Source organism: Mytilus edulis, chromosome 2 (genome assembly GCF_963676685.1).
Source record: "Mytilus edulis chromosome 2, xbMytEdul2.2, whole genome shotgun sequence".
In the NCBI taxonomy this organism is placed as follows: Eukaryota; Metazoa; Mollusca; class Bivalvia; order Mytilida; family Mytilidae; genus Mytilus; species Mytilus edulis.
The window spans coordinates 70,047,512-70,057,719 of record NC_092345.1 but is presented as its reverse complement, the minus strand read 5'-3'; the positions used below and the strand labels follow the sequence as shown (position 1 = coordinate 70,057,719).

General features: G+C 32.5%; 1 long non-coding RNA gene across 1 annotated transcript; it reads left to right on the top strand.

The window, feature by feature from the left end:
• Window positions 1-7,285: 7,285 nt before the first annotated feature.
• LOC139510655 (uncharacterized) lies at window positions 7,286-9,770 on the top strand. The gene is made up of 3 exons (XR_011661943.1): window positions 7,286-7,506; window positions 8,753-8,841; window positions 9,639-9,770. It is a non-coding gene; the product is annotated as an uncharacterized lncRNA (long non-coding RNA).
• Window positions 9,771-10,208: the final 438 nt, after the last annotated feature.

Here is a 10,208-nt window from a genome sequence, read left to right as displayed (position 1 = left end):
ATTGACTTTTTTTTTTATCGAAAATAGATTATATTTTTCGAATGTGGTCTGTTTGATCTGATCTGAGTCAACTTTGTCCTGATCAAGGAATTGTATATTTAAGTTGACCAAAATAATAAATTATAGTGTGACCTCATTATTTATTACATGTAATCATTAATCCAAAATTGAAAGCAAATGTATATTTACTTACTCAGATGTTAACTCTTTAAAAGATCCGACTAAACGTTGCAATGATTCGTTCTCTTCTCCCACAAAGAATTTTTAAAGTCTGACGGTCATTTGAAGCTATGGCACTGCATGAAGTCTATCAAATTTTATGAAACTCGGCACAATCTGAATTTCCTATTCCTTTTCGCCTTCAAACTATATTTATATGTATACATATGCACACAACGAACTGTATTATCATCATAACTTTTAAAATAACGGTTTAAAAGGTACACATTCAAGTTTACATATACAATAAACAATAGAACATAGGTTTACTTTATTCCAAAATCAATGAACCCATTCACAAGGGCCGCGAACATGCGGATATTATATCAATAAACAAACAATTAAACAAAAAATTAATACCAGGGAAAGAATTGATTGATTGGTAAAATATAAATGAGACAAATAAAACAAAAACAAATAAACTTTCGTTTGTTTGCTCTTTGGTCGGGTTGATATCTTTTTGACATATTCCCCATTTTCATATCAATTTCATTTCATACATGTCGATATAAATATATTTTTAATTCAATAGCATTTTCACAAAGTAATACAACAGTACACAAAACACAAAATAGGAAACTTAATATATGGTAATAATTTAGATAAAGTTTAAGACAAATAAACACATAAAATTAACTTACAATATATACCTCACTTTTCCTCCTTACCCAGTTAACTGACTCTTTTATTTACTTTATTAGATATGGCATTAGTGCAGTGATATATGATACAAGGCGATATTTATGAAGTAGAGGAACCCTTGTGTCCTACAGAAGATGATGATACTTTATCACTTTCGAATAATTCTTGGATTGATTACAAAATTTGGATTTAGGCAGGTTTTTCCATATTTTTATTGTTTTTATAAAAAAAAAGAATATTGCATGTATTATTCTATCTTAATAGTATGTAATAGTGATAACTGTAATTGATAGCATTATGGTATGCATTTAAGAATTAGATGCTTCTTTTTGTAACTTCATTGGGGTGTAAAAGCGTTGACCGAAGTACATTTTGTATGAAGCGCGTGTCATCATGAATGATAAATTTTATCGTGTAATGAAGTTCATTTAATGAATGGCTATTATTTATTTTGAATTTATTGAACCATAAAATTAATTTTTGACTCTTTACATTGAATAATCCGCGAAGCGGATTATGTAAAATGTGAAGAGTCAAAAATTTATTTTATGGGTCAATAAATTCAAAATAAATCATTACCATTCATTATAAATAAATTTCTATCAAAAATAAGGCTCAAAGAACGTTTTATATTATTTATATTAACAATAACAACGTACACACATGTTGGCGTATGAATACACAACGTCAGAGTGGGCGTGTCGCCATAAAAATTGACAACATTGAAAATAAAACTAATAATTTTAACCAATCAGAAAACAGTAAATACACCAAATTTATTTATTAAGGAATAACGCGAGATGTGCAGTTATCTAATCAGAATAACGTATTATAATGAAACATACATCTAATTTAATTATTTTAAAAATGGTTTTATCAGCAATAGATATATATCATAAGATGTGGTATGAGTGCCAATGAGCAGTATATTTATTAGGAGTAAACCAATTATCAATTCAGAGTTGCCTATTGTGTCAATTACAACAGGAGAGAGAATCCCCAAACTTAAAATGAAAAAGCAAGGGTACCACTCGTCTGGTTCGGTGTATGAGTATACCAATCGATACCCCGATACCAACGCCGTAATTCTATCTGCATATTCGTCAAAGACAACACATGTTTCACGATATGAAAATTTCCCAAGAAGATATGTGATATTTAATATACAGTATACACATTTGCATTCGCTCCCATTCTCTATCGACGACGGTTTCTTGTGCTGCATTTCCTCTTACCCTTTCCGAACGTTTTTATTTGACATTCAGGAGGTACAATGTATGCTTAATATATCTACTGTATCTACACCCGTTTATTCGGCGGGTACTATGTATTATAACGCAGGTTCACATAATGGGTCTAAATCTTCGGAGTTAAAGACTATATACCACGTTTTAAATTTACTAACTGTGGTTGTATGTTAGATTATTCATCATATTTCCCAATTGAAAGCTAATATTCTTTTTTTAGGAGTTGACTGTTCATGTACTTTAAGTTCCTTTAAAGTTTGAAAAGCTCTTCATCGTTTGTATCAGGTTTTTTTCCCCCAAATATTTTGGCCTCGAGAATCACTGAAACAACTTTGCTTGTGGAAATACACATCTGGCGCAGTAAGATTCATACCGATTTTGTTATTACAACTCCAGGTCTTAATCTAGACCTCCATGGCTGCATTATTTTCCGTGAACGGGGTATCCTCCTTTTCCAGTTACCGTTTTCCAGTTTTTGGTTTTAATGGGATTTTGATGTACAAGGTTATTTCTTCCCGCAATAACTACTTCATTAGAGTTCTTATTAGTATATCTGTTTTGATTGTTCCTTTAACTATATCCTAGAACAGTTCCCACTGCTCCAGTTCAGGTAATTTAAGCAATAATTTGGTTAATACCCCTGTTTCTTTTAGAGCTCTTCCATTAAAATTTGTCTGCATGCTATAATTAATTCGGTTTTGAGAATTCTTTAAAGATGCTATTTATCTTTAAAGTTGTTTTTTTTAAAACCGACCAACTTCCCTTCACCATGACTATGACACAAGATGTTGCGGATGAGAAAAAAGTTGATGAAGATGGTATTGAGTTGCTATCGGAATTCTAGTAGGGGGATCCACTGAGAAGTGGAATATAAAATACCATGAACGTCGCACGCATAGACAAATGCCACTAGGCATTCTAAAGTTCGACCTTCTCAGAATGATCTTATTCATGAAATCCAGAAATTGACGCAGGTCCTTCTCATTTGAAGGATTTTCGAAATCATGTCTCATTTCTCATGACGGTTATAACAAAGAAACCGTTTGTCTCTCTTCTTTGGACTTAATAGATTGTCGCCTACTTTATCTACTTTTGAGGCTTCTTGTGTTTTTTCTAGGAATCGCAAAATGCACATATTTTCTTTCCCCCGAGCCAAATCACATGATTATTACAATGGGAATCATCATCACACATCATCAATAATTTTGCTGAAAAAGCAACTAACAGACAAATAAATGGGTTCGGCATCTCTTCTTTGTCTAACATTTTTTTTTATCTAGATACGTTTTACTCGGATGTATGAAGATTTGTTCCTGTCTGTAAAAGGCTTTTTTCTTTCTCATTTGATTTAAGACTAAGAATGAAAATCTACATCCTAAAGCTTCTCATGCTCTTGGAACAGCCAAACACTTCTTAGCAGCTCCATATAAATTATGAAATTGTGTATAGTATCTGCTGCATTAACACCCTCCTCCCAAACATACCAAACCTCAGATCTATTGGATTAGCTCTCCTGTTTGTAATATGGATAACGTTTTAAGACCTGTAGTATGCATATTTCAATATCCCTATTTTCTCCCACTTTTGAACAGATACCCGTTTTGTCGAGAACAACAATGCCTTTCAATTCATAAAACGACATTTAACCTATCCACATTACCTCTGGTATTCTCCAAGATTGTGCATATTGAAATTGTCCACCTTCATTCTCAGGCTATTAGAATTTATTCCCGCATTTGACAATTTTCTCATTAAAAGGATTTCAGTTGTATGCACCTCTACGCTCGGAGGGATTTGACCACCAAACTCTATCTGTCCCGTGGTCTCCTAATTTTCTATAAAAAAAAAAATCAATTCCTTCACCAGATTCTCTTTTCCTAAGTGAAAACTTCCTCAACTTTCATGGACTAATGCTTCTCACAAGAGCAAACACTTCTTTACCTGTGATAGAATTTCTTCTTTATTCTGAACTTTACTCATTGTCTGTGCGTCAATTCTTTCAATATATGGGTCTTACATTCTGCTACATGTATTACGGTTATACCGGTAGTTCATCTGTAACGACTTCATATTGTACACTTAGTTTTATCTTAAGGGAGTTCGCTTCTCAGTTTCAAAGTAATTAACATTTCAAAACACTAGTTTATATAGATAGGGGATTAATAAAGGAATCCAATGATAAAAAAATATATGTAGGTCAACGTGCTTTGTTTTTGAGATATTAGCCATTTTGACGGGAAAATATTCTCTCTTGACTTTTCATAGCTTTATCATTGACGGAACCAACAAGAGGCCCTAACACTCTGGACCTAGCAATTACAAACAATTCAATTCGTTTTACTCGCAACAAAGTTATACTAGTACCTGGAATATCAGACCACGACATCATCTTAAGTGCAATAAACACCAAGCCTTTATCAAGGGAACACAACAACAAATGGAAGCTTTTAAAAACCTTGACTGGTTATACAGCCCTTGCACGGTTGGCTAAGGAACACAAGCCACGTAGAGTCCCTTTATATAGAAATGCAAACTTGGATACCATCAAACAGGAAATGATTGACACTCATGATAAACTTACAAAATTAGCTGCAAACGAAGTTAAAAAGAGGAACTCTGGCTATTATTTAATACCAAGCAGATCATAATTTTTATCCCCCATAAAAAAGCAAAACAGAAGACCTTTCACCAAAGGTACGTAAATTAATACGCCTCAATGGCAGATTATACAACCGTAAATTAAGAAAAAGTCAGCGGATCCTAAAATCACAACTAAATTCAAAGAGGTCAAGCAAACAGTACATAAAGAAATCCCTCGAACATATTTGAATTTTGTCGAAAATATAGTAACATCTAAAGAGAAAACCCATCAATACAATAAAATGAAACGATTCTGGACAGATAAAAAACATATGAAGACTAACAGCAGCGGAGTGGCACAACTACGTAGTGATGGAATACTAGTACCTCACTCTAATTAGACCAACCAACCAACCATCCTAAATAAGAAGTTTCTATCTTCATCTCTTCGAGGGAAATATATAACGGAAGTCCACATGAATTCAAATCTTGGTGTCATATGCCAGGCCAATACCCATCTGGAAAATGGAGTGCAGAAACTTCTCACAAAAATGAATCCAGATAAAGCATCAGGACCAGACAATCTAAGACAAAGAATACTAAAATTTTGCCATTTGTTAAGGGACTTTCCGCTTAGAATCTTCCTCGAAGTTCGATATTTTTGTTATTTTATTTTTATTTGAAAGTATTGCAATGCAATACCACTATAACTGGCGTTGGAAAAAAAGTGTCGAAAACTAATATGTGTGTAATGTCCTTTTTCTACGGTCCATAACTTTCACAAATATCATTCATACTGCCTTAAGCATCTGCGTTTCAGATATTGGTTAAACAATATGGTCGTTATGTAAAATGTTTGTTTTGTTTCCAATTTTATGTGAAATAATAAACTGAAACTGAGCTAATTCACAAACTGTAACATTTTGTTGGCACCACTCGAAACGACTTATATATTGATTATTCATATTTCTGCGTTCGCGAGTCAAGCATTCAGAAAACCACAAAAAAGCAGTATAAATATCATCTCTCTAATGTTATACAATGTGCATACGACCCAACCTTTCTATAAATGTCATCAGTTACGTGTATAGATAGATAAGCCAATTGTGATAGTCCTTAAACATTTTCCTGATCTGATTAAGATAAGTTGCAATAGAATTTTTATGATAAGCGAGTTATTTACTTATATATAGTGAGAGTCTTGACCCTGTAGATTTTTTCCGAGAAAAATGCATGTACTAACACAATTATGTAGAAATATAATAACACGCTATTATATATATGTTCCGGACCATATGAGTATTTGGACCATACGCGTATGGTCATGACCATATGCGTATACTCATATGGTCCGACCATACGCGTATGGTCCGACCGTACGCGTATGGTCAGACCATATGAGTATAATACTCGTTTGGTTATTAACTGGCCGGACCATATGAGTATTTGGACCATATAGGTATGTTTTTTTTTTAAATTACATTATAAAAGTTTCAATAATAAAAAAACTTAATCTAAAAAACAATGATGGTTACAGGACAATGTATTATTTTTATAATTCAAATATTACGTAAAAATTAAATATTGAAGCCATAGTTAGTTTACATCGCTAATTACATTCTTGCATGTAGACTTGGGGTGACATTTATTTCCAACCGGTATCATGGCGGTTTTGCATTTGCAAGTCCTGGTTGTGCTCAATCCTTTTCATTTACACCTTTTGTTTGCGAGTGAAAAGCTAGCCTTTTTGTAGCTGCGTACAGTGATACCGAGGTCTTTGGCTAATTCGATATGTCGACGGTGTTTTTATCAAATATCGTAGCATGACTGCAATACACCAAACTCACAAGATAACTTGAATAAACTATGTTACTTTCCAGTGACTTTTTGTGTAACAGTTCATTAGGAAATTTTTGGAATTTATTTTTTTAAGTCGACATATTGCCATTCACTCGTAATAACAAATCGGTAATGACCATCGGTATAAAATGTGTTTATTATAATCTTTTTAATGATTGGTCATACCATATGAAAAGTTTAGAAGTATTAAAAGTAAACTGTAACAGAGTGTTAATTACCCCGACCATACGCGTATGGTCGGACCATATGAGTATATACCCATATGGTCATGACCATACGCGTATGGTCCAAATACTCATATGGTCCGGAACATATACATTATAATTGCTTAAAACAATCGTATTACATAATGCTCTAACGTAAATATAATTTGAGGATTTAGAAAATACTTTGAAACAGGATTTAATGTACAAATGTTACAGTGTTTTATTGATTATTCCATTCATATTAATCGCGAACGTGATATTTACTTTAGCAATTTCTAGAATAAACCAGCCTAATACTTACTTCTTTTTTTTTAAATTATTCAACTTATTTTGATCACGATTTTGTTAAAAGTTTTTTTTCAAAACCGGTAGAATAATATATCACTCAAAATGTAAAATAATTAAATCGCAATACATCTCCAATTAAACTACAAAAACTGATAAACAACACAAATAAAAAACCAGGAAATGACATTATAGATATCATTGTCTCATGTCATAATGATTCCAATAGCAAAACAAAAAAAAACTATGGACCATCTTATCCTAACTACGAGAACAATGACAACAACCAATCAAAATCACACGTTGTTAAGTGATTTATCTAATTAAACATCTTTTCCGTGTATGCTATACTCTTGTTTTTTCTCCCTTCCCTTATTTAAAAGTGTCTGCGATATCCTGTAGGTATTAAGTTCGAACATTACTGTATAATAAGACATTAAGATAATTTTCTGTGAGCAGATTCAAGTGTAAGTATTTTTTATATTTTTTATATTTATTCTCGTTTCTTTTCTTATTACACACAACACTAAATTCATATCGAAGATATGTTATAACAAGTAGCATTTTGAAATTTAAAAAAAAAATTTAAAAGATGAATTGAAAAAAAAGAAAGAAAAATCACTTAAAGCATGAAAATCGAGACTGTCCAGTAAAAGACAATCTTCCTCAGACCTACTCCATATCATGTTCTAGTAGTTTTACAATTCTGTGTAGTTATACCCCCTTTTATTTTGAATAATTAAAGAATTTGGATTCAGTTGAAATGCAATCACATAAAACCAAAAATCAAAAGAAATTGAATTTGAAATTCAATAAAAGCTAGGATAGCCAGTCTCGTTTATCGTATTCATAGTTTCAAATTCCTCGTTGGCATGTCATTATACTTCATGCCAAGGTAACTGGAAAATAGCTAAACAGATATATACAAAGTAAATATTTTAGGAATAATTTATGTATGGATTATTTCAAATCAGGCAAGTAGTTTCAGCGGGAAAATGTTTAAGTATGTGTCGGAGAACAGACAGTGACAGACGGACTACAATTGGATTGTTGTTGTAATTCACTGACACGTAAGATGGCATGTTACCGTATAGCGGGTTATTTTCGCGGGGTGTAAATTTTCGCTTATTTTCGCGGATAGAACAAAATCGCCAAAATAAATTCCGCCAATTTAAAAGTGTACATGCAAAGGTAATGTTAAAAATCTTGAATCCGCCAAAATAATAACCGCCAAAATATTTCGTATACCTTATTCAATGAAAATCGCGAAATTTTACACCCGCGAAAATAACCCGCTATACGGTATATTATGCTTAATTTCATTGTAAGAAATGAGAATTTCATTGTAAGAAGTTAATTTCATTGTAAGAAGTGAGCCATACGGATTCCTGTCAGATATTAAGATCCTTTCGGAGGAGGCTGTACCTGAGTCATCTCTGGCCGCAAATTTTTCAGGATATCAAGCTGATGCCCATAAGCATAACGCACATTGCAAGTCACCAGAAACAGATTTGGCACAAAGTTAAGCAAATCAATATCTTATTTTTTTTCAGTCCTAATATTTAAAAGTAACGTTTTATAATGCAATACTCCATTGTATCTGAACATTCCCAGAAACGGTTTCCGAGACTCAAAAGGAACTCCTATAATTAATGATTTTTGTATAAATGTTTAGTTGGATCAAACATATTAAATGCTTCTTATTTTATACAGCGAGAAAATGATTGCTGCTTGGTGTACGATACTGATCTTGTTATCCATCCTGTACCTGACGACTGCGTATCCCTGGCGGTACGGTGGAGGTAAGAACAGTTTATTGTATGTTATATCAATTAAAGGAGTATATGTCAATGAGGCTGTAACCCATGACTTAAAACTCTAAAATGCAGTAGACTAGTTAAGTGTAATTTTTATTTATTAAAACAGGAAAATCGGGATGTAAGCTGATTTGTGTGGTCTTTTATATAACGTTGAAAACTGTACTTCGTTTATACAACTATCGTATGCGATATAAATTTGAAATCAAATTGTGAGCGTTGTGCTATTTGTTCGATATTTGACACATATTTGGGGGTCTATTTTCCCAGGAAGACATCATGTAAATCTTTGGATTTTTTTGATTCACGGATTGTGTCCTATATACTAGTATTCAATATCTGTCATGACACTTTTGACTAAATATGGTATCAAATGGCGTTTGAAGCTCTCTATCGGTGTGACTTCTTGATCCGTGTGGTGTTTACGCGTTCTCTTTAATTTAACTGGTACTTTCAAAAAGAATTCACGGATTTTGAACATCGAAAACTACTTTTGCCTTTTATTAATGAATACATTCAAATAGATGGACCATAACAGAAGCAATGAGATCAGTATTACCGAGGATTTCAATACTTAATTATATATACCTTACTTCTATAAATTGAGAAATTTGTATTATGTCTGTGGGTAAGACGCATATTTTGCAGCTTAAAGTTAAAATTTTGACCAAATTAAATTAAGTAGTAAAAGTCGAACCGTACTTGAATTTTATTTCCTACTTTCGACATTTTGTATAATAGAAGGAATGTTAATTAATTTATATTTCTTTCACTATTTTCAGGTGGATATCGGTATGGTGGTCCTGTACATTATGGAGGAGGTGGATGGGGCTATGGAGGTGATGACGACGGCTATAACGGATGGGATAATGGATACAACACATAATCATGAAAATTAAATATACTTTTATGCAGTTGAAATTTTCTGTTTCAAAACGTCCAAAACGTGACCGACGCATAAAAAGTAAAATAAAAAGAAGACCAAACTCCGAGGAAAAAACAAAATAGAAAGTCCCTGGCAAAAGGAAACACTCAAACAAACCAAACTGGTACATGCATTCTCTTATGTAGAAAATAGTGAATTAAACCTGACTTTATAACTAGCTAAACATCTCACATGTATGAGGGTAAAATAAAATTCCATTATATTGACAACGATGTGTGAACAAAACAAACATACTAGTACATGATAGGTAAACATGTCAACATAAGGGTACAGCAGTGAGCATTGTGTTACAATCTTAATGACTATAAAAAAAAACCAAAGATGTCAACAAAGATAAACAAAAAGATGTATTGACAAAGCACATTATCAAAAACTATAGACAAGAATACAAAAAGTTTACCATAGA